Below are 14,309 nucleotides of genomic sequence, written 5' to 3' on the forward strand. Positions count from 1 at the left end.
CAAGCCAGTGGTTGAGACAAATAGGTTAGATGCCTCCAAGACACAATGAGATAAATACATGAGAGAAAAGGGGACAGAAAGATCTGCCAAAAGACTGAGATAAGGAAGACGATACAGGAGGAAACACATATGGACCTTAAAGACCAGTATAGACCAGACCAATCGGCCTGTTTCCACGCTCTATGTTCGATAAAATTCAATGTAATACAGAAAGGGTTCGCAGGGCAGCACGTAGCACAGTGGTTAGCACAGTTGCTTCACAGCTCCAGGGTCCCAGGTTCGATGGCCTCTTTCTGCATTCTATGATTCTATGACTATAAATCTAAAGATTAAAAATATAAAGTTCAAGGAAACGGATGTGGTCATGTTGAACACAAGGATAGCTGTGTGAGCATTTAGTCTTTTCCTTTACGTTGAAAGGTTTGATTAAACACCTTGACATATGCATAGCCAAGAATTTATTTTTCCAATTAGTTCAAGGGACTGGGAATATTTAATAAATGATGTTAATGGATTGTGAGGGACCTGTAAAGGTACCAATTAACAAAAGGAACTCCAAGTGCTGAGACAAAGAGAGCGTGGAATAGAAATTTCAAACAAACATTGTGAATGATGCCAAGTATGATGGCAGTAACAGTGCTGTCCTTGTTTCTGTTGTTAACTCACACAGATTTGTGCTTTTCAACCAAAGAGCTATTAGCATCACCCACACTGATTGTAAATAATCTTATTATCCTGTGCAAATTGGCTGCTGTATTGAAAATGAAATGAAATGAAAATCGCTTATTGTCACGAGTAGGCTTCAATGAAGTTACTGTGAAAAGCCCCTAGTCGCCACATTCCGACGCCTGTTCGGGGAGGCTGGTACAGGAATTGAACCGTGCTGCTGGCCTGCCTTAAAAATGCTTTAAAAGCCAGCGATTTAGCCCAGTGAGCTAAACCAGCCCCTTATTTGCCTGTCAGTTAGTTAAATGGCGCTCTAAGAGAATGTTACGCTGTCAGAGGTGTTTTCATTCAGAGGAGACATCTTCTCCTCTGGTAGGGGCTGGTTTAGCACAGGGCTGAATAGCTGGCTTTGAAAACTGACCAAGGCAGGCCAGCAGCGTGGGTTCAATTCCCGTACCAGGCTCCCTGAACAGGCGCCAGAATGTGGCGACTAGGGGCTTTTCACAGTAACTTCATTTGAAGCCTACTTGTGACAATAAGTGATTTTCATTTCATTTTTTTCATTTCATTTCTCTCTTCGGTTGACATAAAAGATCCATGGAAAAGCATGGGAGTTCTCCCTGGTGTCCCACCTAACATTTACCCCTCAACAATCATTAAATAAAAATCTCCTTGCTGTGCCTGGGAGCCTGCTGGCCACATTTTGCTTTTGGCATGTTTTCCGCATTAAATACAGTGATAATACTGCATGACTACCTCATGGGCTAGAAGGTACGGTGGGATTTGAAGGTAAGGTTTGATAAGTGCTGGGCTTGTTGGGCCTTCCCCTGTTCCTACACATCCTTGAACTCAACACACTAGGTGACAAGATACTGAGGAAGTCCATTCAACCCATCTTAATTCTTCCAAAGGCCCTACACTCATCCCTTGCTCGTATCCAACTGTTTCCTAGATGACTGCAGGACATTTCACCTCCACTGTCCATTCTGGAAGTTCAATCCATTGATTAACTGGTACGAAACTGAGAGTATGCATAAATGGGTCATTTTTAGTTGGTAAGATGTGACGAGACGAGTGTCTCAGGGATAATAGGATCGTAGAGTTCCCACAGTGCCGAATTTCCTTCGTTTCCTGAGGAAGCATTGGCGCTGTTGTGCTTTATTCTTCACAATTTATTTTCCTATCTATCTATTTGTCATTAGCAAATTTAGCAACCGTAATTTCAGACCGCCGTCCGATTCACTGATATATTTTGTAAATATTTGAGGCCCCAGCTGTCAAAGATGTGCAGATTAGGCCCATTTCCCCACCCGATCGGTGTAACTTCACCTAATCTTTAGACACTAAGGGGCAATTGATCATGGCCAAGCCATCTAACCTGCACATCTTTGGACTATGTGAGGGAAACCAGAGCACCCGGAGGGAATCCATGCACACACAGGGCGAATGGGCGGCATGGTGGCACAGTGGTTAGCACTGCTGCCTCACTGCGCCAGGTTCAATTCCTACCTTGGGTGACTGTGTGGAGTTTCTCCCTATGTCTCTGCGTGGGTTTCCTCTGGGTGCTCCGGTTTCCTCCAACAATCCAAAAATGTGTAGATTAGGTGGATTGGCCAGGCTAAGTTATCCCTTAGTGTCCAGGGATGTATAGGCTGGGTTAAGGAGTTATAGGAATAGGACGGGGAAGTGGGCTTGAGTGGGGTGTTTTTTCAGAGGGTCGGTGCAGACTCGATGGGCCGAATGGCCTCCTTCTGCACTGTAAGGATTCTATGATTCTATTCTCAATACAGACAGTCACCCAAGGTCGATATTGAACCCGGATCCCTAGCGCTGTGAGGCCACAGTGCTAACCACTGTGCTATCCTGCCACCCACTCTGCCATCGTGCTGCCCTAATTTAAGAAAGAATATAAATGCATTCGAAGCAGTTCAAAGAAGATTTACTCAGCTGATACCGAGGATGAGAAAGGGGTTATCTTATGAGGGAAGGTTGGACAGGTTCCTATATCCATTGGGATTCAAGGAGGACCTTTTGAAAATAAGCTGTGCCCCATTTAAAACAGAGATGAGGAGAAATGCTTTTCTCAGGGGATTATAGGAATTAGGAGCCAAAGTATGCAATTCAAGCCCTCCAACCTGCTCCGCCATTGAAATCAGATCATGGCTGATCTCTTCCTGGTCTCAAATTCACCTCCCGACCTGTTCCCCATATCCCTTTAGCCTGTTTTTCATCAGGAATATATCTATCTCCTTCTTGAAACCATTTAATGATCCAGACTCCACCACACTATGTGGCAGCGAGTACCACAAATTCAGCACCCTCTACGAGAAGTAGTTCCTCCTCTTCTCAGCTCTAAATCTACCGCTGAGAGTCTTTGGAACTGTCTGTCCCAGAGAGCAGTCGAGGCAGAGTCAATGAATATTTTTAAGGCAGGGTAGATAGATTCTTGATTGGCAAGGAAGTCAAGAGTTACCGGCAGGAATGTGGAGTTGAAGCCATGATCAGATCATCCATGATCTTATTGAATGGTGGAGCAGACTCGAAGGGCCAAGTGGTCTACTCTTGGTCCTAATCCGTGGATCTCTCCATGTAGGAAATTAAGAATTGAAGGAGGCCGTCAGCCCCTCGAGCCTGTTGCATCATTTATTTTAATCACGATGAGTCTTGTGTGAACCTCTTGATGCTAAAGCCACATGTACTGTTTAAGCAGTGACAAGTCAAATCATCTTTTGCTCGGGCATTAAACAGTTAACAGTTTTCCACTGCAGTGAGGTGACACTAAATTAACTCATAAATTTATAATTTTTGTTCTTGTCACGGCTCGTTGTTAATCAAGTTGGTTTGCAAAATACCCGTCATGGGAAGGGCTAAGGTTTAACAGTGTTGGCTAGTATCAAGTACATTAACATGAATATTTTAGAACCTCTCGGAATCTGTGGCCCAACCAATATTGCAAGCAAGACGAATGCAATAAAACTTGTCAGGGGGATATTATTTATCGTTGATGAAATCTGTGGCACCCCAGAGATCTCACATGATATTTTGTACATGTATAAGGTGTCAGCATGAAGGTTACAAAGCAGTGAATCAATTATAGCTCATTTATGTTAGCCATTTTCTGTTAATATCCTGTACTTTTTAGATTATTAAGCCCTTGAGTTCAACCTTGATTGCGACTATCTAAAATGTGGATGTCTAATAGGAATTCTCTGCTTTTCTCATATTGCTTGGGTATCGAGTCCAAGTGGTTGTGTGGAATGATTTGTTGCTGAATACCAGCACGAGGAGACACTCGCCTGAAAGGAAAGAATAAATCACATTTATTCCCGCACTCTTCAAACCCTCTGGACACTTCAATGCACCTTCCTGCCAATTAACAACAATACTTATATTTATACAGCACCTTTAATAAATAAAACTCCCATGGGAGCATTTTCAAACAGAACATGTTACCAAGGCAGACAACAAGATCTTAAGACAGGTGACCAAAAGCTCGGTAAGTTTGGAGTACGTCTTAAAGGGGAAAATTCCCACCCATAAGGAGGGAGTTCCAGGATTCAAGGACTAGGCAACCGAAGGTGGAACAATTAAAATTAGTGAAGCTCAAGAGACCGGAATTAGATGAGTGCAGATGTCTGGGAATGTTGTGGGGCCGGAGGATAGTGCAGAGATAGGGGCGGGGCCATGGACAGCTTTGAAGAAAGGGGTGAGAATGTTCAAATCAAGACTTTGATTGGCTGGCAGCAAATGTAGGTCAGTGAGCACAGGGGTGACAGGGCAACAGGAGTTAAGACACGGATGTGCAGTGTAGTCAACGATGTAGTTGCAGATATTTGGCAGCCGATTTTCAAACAGTAAAGCCCCTCAAAGGACAATGGCCCAGAACATCTCCGATGGTCGTACCCCAGGGGTACTTCCAAAAGTGCGCGACAGGACCCCCGTCAGAAGTCGCCACGCAGCAACTACACAAGAATTGGACTTCTGACGGTCAATTCCCTTCATCTGGAACCCTCGGAAACTCTGGGTTGAAGTCCGACATACCAGAATAGTAATAACGCCTGTGATAAAAAGAGAAAATGCTCGAAAAACCCAGCAGGTCTGGCAGCATCTGTGGAGAGAGAAACAGAATTAATATTTTGGATCTGATAAGTCTTTTCATCAGAATTCGCTCCTGAGTACCACTGTCCCCCTGACTCCCCACAGGACCTTCCGACTACATCCCTGATTATCCCTCTAACCTGACTATGCCCTGAATCTCCAAGCACCCACCAACAACCCCAATTCCGACTTGGCCCGACATTTCCCCGAACCCCAAATTACCCACCCCACCCGACACAAGCATCCTCCCAACCCAGATAGCCCCACGACTACCCTCTGACTTAATTACCCTCTTCCCAAAGCCCCCAACAGACTGGCCCCCTGAACTGACTACACCCCTGACCTTCCGACTAATCCCCCCCTTCCCCAACTACCCTGACACCACAGACTCACCCTCCCCCTTCACCCATTGACCTTACACACTTACCTTCTCTCCATAGCTTGTCAAAGAGTCTTTGGGAAGGTAGCGAAGGCGGTGGCGTAGTGGTATTGTCATGGACTAGTAATAACGGGCAGCACACCAAGCACAGTGGTTAGCACTATGGCTTCACTGCACCAGGGTCCCAGGTTCGATTCCCGGCTTGGGTCACTGTCTGTGCGGAGTCTGCACGTTCTCCAAATGTCTGCGTCGGTTTCCTCCGGGTGCTCTGGTTTCCTCCCACAAGTCCCGAAAGACTTGCTGTTAGGTAACTTGGACTTTCTGAATTCTCTCTCTGTGTACCCGAACAGGTGCCGGAGTGTAACGACTAGGGGTTTTTCACAGTAACTTCATTGCAGTGTTGATATAAGCCTACTTGTGACAATAAAGATTATTATTATTAATAAACTTGTTTCCCAGAACCCCCAGGTACCCACTTCATGTCCAAATGCAGAGCCCACACATGTTACCTGCTATAGACCCCCCACTGCGTGCGGCTCACAAAGCCCTCTCTTTTTCCCAGCAGGAGAAGATAGCCCATAATAAACAGGAAAGGGCCAAGATGGGGGGTGGTGGAGGCCCAGAGATTCAATTCCTCATGTAGGGCAGCACGGTAGCATAGTGGTTAGCACAATTGCTTCACAGCTCCAGGGTCCCAGGTTCGATTCCCGGCTAGGGTCACTGTCTGTGCGGAGTCTGCACGTTCTCCCTGTGTGTGCGTGGGTTTCCTCCGGGTGCTCCGGTTTCCTCCCACAGTCCAAAGATGTGCAGGTTAGGTGGATTGGCCATGCTAAATTGCCCTTAGTGTCCAAAATTGCCCTCAGTGTTGGGTGGGGTTACTGGGTTATGGGGATAGGGTGGGGGTGTGGGCTTGGGTAGGGTGCTCTTTCCAAGAGCCGGTGCAGACTCGATGGGCTGAATGGCCTCCTTCTGCACTGTAAATTCTACGAAATTCCCTATGAGGAATAAGCCCTGGAAATCGCGGCCTGACCGAGGAGTGAGAAGTCATTCACAGCAAGGTTGGCCGGTGCCAGAGAGGTGAGGATCCACTGCCTCTTCACCCAGATGACCTGTCTCAAGTGAATAGTGCATGTCAAACAAAATGATCCTTCCCTCTCACTGACCACATGTCCATTCTCTCGCAGGATGTCCATCTGATATGGCTGGGCCATCCAAAGTCGTTACCTCCCCTCCCCGCCACCCAATGGAACACCTCAGAGGAGAGCTCCGAGGAGACCACGAGCGAGGCATCACAGCTATCATCCCCACCTTCGTACGTTCATAAGATATAGGAGCAGAATTAGGCCTTTCGGCCCATCGAGTCTGCTTTGCCATTCTATCATGGCTGATATGTTCCTCATCTGTTACCTACAATGTTACAGGCCAAGAGCTGGATAGCAAAATCTGCCAGAGCATCTCCTCCCCAGAACACATGACCTAGGAGCAGGAGTGGGAAATTTAGCCTTCCGAGCTTAACACCCTCAATGTGATCATGGCTGATCCCATCCTGGCCTCAACTCCACCGTCCTGCCTGTTCTCCACCTTCCACCAACGCAGACACACACACTTTGGTGGGTGACATTAGTGGACAGGCTTCGTGGGCACAATCTGGTGAGCACTACATAGTTGCTGATGCACATCAGGTGGAGGCAGGGACATCCAACAAAGACAGCAGTCAGAGGTCTGCTGGATCCCTGGACACAGCTAGGTCCCAACCAGATGTCGAGCCTCTGGACAAGGTCCTACCAGAGCTGATTCAGATGATAGAACACAGATGATAGAACGTCAGGAAGGGGAGTCAGTGACACTCCACTGACTGCAAAGCCAATTGGAAGAGACACTGGTAAGTCAGACAGGCCGCACCCCCCTGACTCCAGGCACACCAGAGGATGCCGCCAAGGGCATAAAAGGCGTCAGGGTGCGGAAAGCAGCAGGTTGCCTCCACCTCTGATGTGCATTCTGGGGATACACATAGACGCAGCAGTGCACCACGAAAGACCAAGAAAAGTGAAGAGGGCTGAGTGGGCACTGGGGGCAGGCAGGCCGGGGTGTGACTATCTGTGGCGAGGGGGATTGGAAATCTGTCACAGTAAAACGTTCACGGTTAAAATATGTAACAGTCGATACATGAAGTCCCTGTCACGTTAAACGTCACAGGGGTCCTGCCTGCACCCCCATCCCCAGTTTCCCTCCACACTCTGCCCTCCGGGCACAGTGGCCCAAGATCTCAAGCCCCCAATGCAGACCCCGTTCAGGAGATGGGTGTTAGCGTACTGTCAACAGGAAGTCAGGAGTCGCACTTTGGCAGAAACTGAGGAGCACCAGAGCTTTCCTCACGCCAAAAATCTTCCGTCTGCTGAATAGGGGCGCACTGACTGTGTCAACCCAGGCCCATCACCCTGTGGTGATGTTACACAGACTCTTGGAGGGGGTAAGAGGGTGGTCGGGGAGGGGGTGGTGTGATAGGGGGCAGGGAATGTGGGAGAGGGCGAGGGGATTGGTAGGGAGAGAAGGGAGGAAATGGCTTGAGGGATTGGCAGATGGGAGGGAAATTGGGGGGGGGGAGAGAGAGGGGGGAATGAGGATGTTGAGCTGACGGACACAGCCTTGACCTAAGAGAATCTGGAGATAATGAGGACCTCCCTGGTCTCCTCGCATGTTGGACACTCACTCCCTGTCCTACATCCTTCGGCTCCTCCTTGGGCTTGACATCTATCCCCTCCTTTTCCACCTCCTCCTCCTCAGAGAAGGGGGCTGCATGTCCTTCTTCCTTCGCCTGCTCCTCCTCCAGCATGTCACCCCATTGCTGTGCCAGGTTGTGGAGGGCACGGCAGACCACCACAAAGCGGGAGACCCTCTGGGGGGTGGTACTGTAGGGCACCGCCAGAGCAGTCCACACATCAGAGCCACATTTTCAACAGGCCGATGCACCGCTCAATGACAGCACGGGTGGCAATGCGGGCCTTATTAGAGCGTGTCTCCACTTCAGTCTCAGGCCTCCGCACCGGCGTCATCAGCCATGACATCAGCGGGTATCCCTCGTCCCCCACGAGCCAACCCGACATCCTGGGGTGGTCCTCAAAGAACACCTGGAATCTCCGAGTGCCCCAGGATGTAGCTGTGATGTACGGTCCCAGGATAGCGGGCACCCACGTGCATGATTCAGAGCAGTGGTCACACACAATCTGAACATTCAGGGAATGAAACCCCTTCCTGTTGATATAGGACACTCCCTGATGACCCTGTGATCAAGGGCGACATGCGTGACATCGATTGTCACCTGGACCAAGGGCATCCTGACCTTGGCAGGAATTCCTGCAGTCGAGCATCTTGTAGGCCTGGTCCAGCTCGAAGGTGATATAATTGGATGCAAGGGCATACAGAGCATCCGGCACCTCCAGGATGCACTGTGAGTGGAAGGTCAGGACATGTCACACAGTTCCTGCTCAAGCCCTGGAATGGCTTCTCCAGTAGCATAAAAGTTCATGGCTGCAGTGACCCACTGGGAGCAAATGTCCTCCTCATCCACGGGGTACCATGTCCACGATGACTTAGCACTGGTGCTGCACTGTCCCTCTGCTGAGACACAGTTTTCTGCGACACATGGAGTCGGTCAGCTCATTGAATGACCAACAATATCTGTACACCTTGGGCCATTGCTGGCCTCACCTTCTGGGTTCCCCCTCAGCCTGATAGGCGGCTGGGTCTTCAGGGTGTACAGCGGCCCCTATACATGGGATGCCTGTGTTAGCCTTGCTGTCATCTCTGGCATCTGCCCACCTCTGGGCAGCTTCTGCGGGATCGATCCCGGAGGCCTATTTTGACTTATTTGTCTCCTCCCGCTGGCGCAGAGCATGAACCTCAATGCTGCCAGCAACGAGGGACCAGAGCATCAGAAAAGATCAATGCTGATCCTGTTCTTTCCCCCCCACCACGCTGGACTCTCTGGAATTCTGGAACTCTGCTATCGGCGGTGAGCGAATCCAGCCTCTCCAAGGCCTGTACAGATGCAGTAAAACTTGCCACCTTTCATAATCAATTCTCCTTGCAATAAATGCCAACATTCCGTTTACCTCCTGAATCATCTCCTGTAGCTGCTTACTAACCTTTTACGATTCATGTGCTCAGACCCCTCTGTACTATCGCATTCTGCAAACTCACTCCATTTAAATGGGATACTGCTTTTCTATTCGAACCGGTCTAACCAAGACCTGATATCGCTTTAGCATAACATGCCTACTTGTCCATCCTGTAGGTATGTTGAATGGCCATTCACTACTCCCGGGCACTGGAAGACACACACCGTCAGATTTCTGCCCTGCTCTGTGGAATTTTCTAGAACCTTTCCTCCCTTTGAATTCAGCTTTGCTGAGACTAAACTCTTTACCATCGGGCGAGGCTGTTTTCCTGACACAGGGCGACACAGGACAGAAATGCAATTAAGGAATTCTATTATGACATTAGTGTAACCTCTCACCGTGCTATGATTGTGGTGTGTAATGCTGTAACAACGCAAATAATAACAAATCAATTCATGCAGCATAAACTCATTACCATGAGAGGCGTGATGTGAGAAAGATTTTCTCAAATAAGGCACTGCCGATTTCATGCTTCCAATGTTAATGTCGGCAGCAGAGTTTGGTGGGAACAAGGACGCCAAAATAAATATTTTTTTAAAATCTCAGGGTGTGGGCATCACTGGTAAGGCTGCAATTTATTGCCCATCCCTAGTTTCTCTTGAGAAGGTGATTGTGCTTAACCGTCCTCTGGAAGCCTTGGTGCCGTTGCAGTCTGAGTGGGGAAGGTGATCTCAAAATGGTATCAAGCAGGGAATCGCAGGTCTTTGATCCACAGCAACTACAATGAAGGACTTGAGACATTTTGTTGAAAACACCATGGGCTAATTGTGACTCTTGACTATTTGTAGTATTTCTTCAAGTGTAATCTGTGATTGGTATACATTATCAGGCAGGATATGAATGTCACCTTTCACGTGAGACGGTAGTGGCAAAGCAAGACATACTCATAAAAGCTCTCTAGCACCGTGTATATACCAATAGAATCTTTGAATAAAGAACTCACAATATAGTTCACCAGTCCTAATTAATGATTGGTAATGTTACGTTTGAAAGCCAGTAGGAAACACAACATGGTGACAGCTGGTGGGGCTATGCAGATTTTTAACCCTTAAAGCATACCATGTACAACTCGATGGCAAAATCTGGGAGTTTGAAGATTTCGAAGAATTGAAGCTCAAAAGATTTAGCATTGGTGCAACTTGAAAGACTTTTCGAGATTCTACATATTGGAAGCTTGTCACGTGCAGCACAATACAATGTGGAAAAGTGTGAGGTTATGCACTTTGGTAGGAAAATAGAGTACAGACTATTTCCTAAATGGGAAAAGGCTTTGGAAATCTGAAGCACAAAAGATCTTAGGAATCCTAGTTCAGGAATTTCTTAAGGTTAACATACAGGTTCAGTTGGCAGTGAGGAAGGCAAATGCAATGATAGCATTCATTTTGAGAGGTCTAGATCACAGAGCAGGGGTGTACTACTGAGGCTGTATAAGGCTCTGGTCAGTACCCATTGGAGTATTGTGCGCAGTTTTGGGCCCTGTATCTGAGGAAGGATGTGGTGGCCTTGGAGAGGGTCCAGAGGCGGTTCACCAGAATGATCCCTGGAATAAAGAACTTGTCATAGGAGAAGCGGTTGAAGACTCTGGGTCTGTACTCGATAACGTTTAGAAGGCTGAGGAGGGATCTCATTGAAACTTACTGTTTCAGGATACTGAAACTTACAGGATACTTAGCTGTGGCGGTGATGGCGTTAGACTGGGGTGGGCACAGAAGAAGTCTTATAGCACCAGGTTAAAGTCCAACAGGTTAATTTGGAATCACTAGCTTTCGGAGAGTAGTTCCTTCAGCAGGTGAATGAAGAGGTAGGTTTCACAAACACAGCATATAATGACAAAGCCAATGATGCAAGTGCTTTGAATGCGAGTCTTTGCAGGTAATTAAGTCTTTATGAGTCCAGACGGTGCGACTGGAGAGAAGGATAATCACAGGTTAATGAGGTGTGAATTGTCTCAAGCCAGGACAGGATTTCGCAAGCCCAGGCCAGATGGTAGGGGGTTAAATGTAGTGAGACGTGAATCCAAGGTCCCGGTTGAGGCCATACTCATGCGTGCGGAACCTGGCTATCAGTTTCTGCTCAGCGATTCTGTGTTGTCGTGCATCCTGGAGGCCGCCTTGGAGAATCCAACCCAGAGGATCAGAGGCTGGATCCCTTTACTGCTGGAATGTTCTGCGAATGGAAGGGAACATTTCTGCCTGGTGATTGTCACGTGATATCCGTTCCTCTGTTGTCGCAGCGTCTGCATGGTTTCGCCAATGTATCACGCCTCGGGGCATCCTTTTCTGCAGTGTGTGAGGTAGACAACGTTGGCCGAGTCACATAAGTATGTACCGCGTACCTGGTGGGTGGTGTTCTCACGTGTAATGATTGTATCCATGTCGATGGTCTGGCACATCTTGCAGAGGTTGCCATGGCAGGGTTGTGTGGTGTCGTGGTCGCTGTTCTCCTGCAGCAAACTACCCAGGCTTCAGGCGAACAAATAAACCTGTTGAACTTTAACCTGGTGTTGTAAGACTTCTTACTAGGATACTGAGATGCCTGGATAGAGTGGACGCGGAGAAGGTGTTCCCACCAGTTGGAAAAACTAGAATCTGAGGATGCAATCTCAGACTGAAAAGCCAACCCTTTAAAACAGAGTTAGGAGAAATTTCTTCAGGCAGAGGGTGGTGAATCTGTGGACCTCTTTGCCGCAGAAGGCTGTGGAGGCCAAATCACTGAGTGTCTCTAAGACAGAGGTAGGTAGGTTCTTGATTAATATGAGGATCAGGAGTTATGGGGAGAAGATAGAAGAATGGGGATGAAAAACATATCAGCCATGATCGAATGGTGGAGCAGACTTGAGGGGCCAAGTGGCCTGAAAAGAAAACCCGCAACATTTTGAAGTTAGGAACCTCGAAGAAGCAAGGAACATTGAGAAGGCATCGGATTGAACTTGAAGCTACACCGGCAATCTATAAGGGAAGCGGAAGATCCCCATGAAGCTCCGAGAGGTGAAGCACCATTTACAGACAGTACTCTATTGGGACGAGGGAGTAACTTTACAAAGGGGCCACTGATCAGTCACAAACGAGTGCGATCAGTTGAATTGAATTGGGCCAGTGCAAGTTCATTCAAAGATAGACCTAGAATGGTGTCGAGCCCTTTGAGTGTTGTTGGAGCTGCACTCATCCAGGCAAGTGGAGGGTATTTTATTACACTCCTGATTTGTGTCTTATAGATTGTGGACAGACTTTGGGGGGGACAGGACGTGAGTTACTCGCCGCAGGATTCCTAACCTCTGACCTGCTCTTGCAGCCATAGTATTAATGTGGCTAGTCCAGTTCAGTTTCTGATCAATGGTAACCTCCAGGAGGTAGATATTGAGGGAATCAGTGATGGTAATGGCAAGGGGCAAAGGTTAGATCCCCTCTTGTTGGAGATGGTCATTGCCTGCCACTTGTGTGGCACAAATGTAACTTGTCAGGCCAAGCCTGAATGTTGTCAAGGTTTTACTATGTATGGGCTTCAATGTCTAAGAACTCAGAAATTATGCAATCATTAGCAAACATCCCCACTTCTAACCTTATGATGCAAGGAAGGTCATTGATGAGGCAGCTGAAGATGGTTGGGCCTAGGACACTATCCTGAGGAACTCCCGCACTGATATCCTAGAACTGAGATGATTGGCCTCCAACCACCACAACCATCGTCCTTTGTGCCAGATATGACTCCAACCAGTGGAGAATTTCCCCCTGATTCACGTTAACTCTTGTTTTTCTGGGGCTCCTGGCTACCACACTCAGTCAAATGTTACTCTGATGTCAAGGGCAGTGACTCCCACCTCATCTCTGGAGTTCGATATTTGAACCAAAGCTGTAATGAGGTCAGGATCTGGTGGCCCTGGTGGAACCCAAACTGAGCATCCGTGAGCGGGTTATTGCTGAGTAAGTGCCTCTTGATAGGACTGTTGATGATTCCTTCCATCACTTTACTGATGATTGAGAGGGCGGTAATTGGCGGAGTTGGATTTGTGTACAGTACATACTGGGGAACCTTACACATTGTTGGGGTAGATCCAGTGTTGTAGCTGTACTGGAACAGTTTGGCTAGGGGCGTAGCTAGTTCTGGGGCACAAGTCTCCATACTATTGCTGGATTATTGTCAGGGCCCATAGTCTTTTGCAGTATCAGGTGCATTCAGTTGTTTCTTGATATCATGTGGAGTGAATCGAATTCGCTGAAGACTGATATCTGTGATGCTGGGGACCTCCGGCGAAGGCCAAATTGACCAAGTTCCCAACGCTTCTGGCTGAAGATTATTGCGAATGCTACAGCCTTGTCTTTTTAATAATAATAATTTTTATTATTGTCACAGGTATGACATCTTGGGACTTGTGCTGGGCTCCTCCATCATTAACGATAGGGATAACTATTTAAAAAGAAAAAAGTGAGGTAAAGTGAGTGTGGGTTCTCGAGAGAGTGACATTAGGGAGCTAATAGCCGATAATAAGGAAATGGCAGCTGAAACAAACAATGACTTGATCCTAGAGTCTTACAAGAGGTGGTTCATGAGGTAGTATATGTGTTGGCAGGGGAATGGGAACCGGATTTCTAGTCCAGCAACTAAGGTAGCCGATATTCAGGACGCCAAAGCATGTAATGAGGCAGTGGGGAAGGGAACACTGACAAAGGAGAGTATTTGCAGGCACGGAGATGGGTTGAAGTGTGTATACTTCAACGCAAGAAGCATCAGGAATAAGGTGGGTGAACTTAAGGCATGGATCGGTACTTGGGACTACGACGTGGTGGCCATCACGGAAACTTGGATAGAAGAGGGGCAGAAATGGTTGTTGGAGGTCCCTGGTTATAGATGTTTCAATATGATTAGGGAGGGTGGTAAAAGAGGTGGGGGGGTGGCATTATTAATTAGAGATAGTATAACAGCTGCAGAAAGGCAGTTCGAGGAGTATCACCCTATTGAGGTAGTATGGGTTGAAGTCAGAAATAGGAAAG

Source organism: Scyliorhinus torazame, chromosome 3, assembly GCF_047496885.1.
Source record: "Scyliorhinus torazame isolate Kashiwa2021f chromosome 3, sScyTor2.1, whole genome shotgun sequence".
In the NCBI taxonomy this organism is placed as follows: Eukaryota; Metazoa; Chordata; class Chondrichthyes; order Carcharhiniformes; family Scyliorhinidae; genus Scyliorhinus; species Scyliorhinus torazame.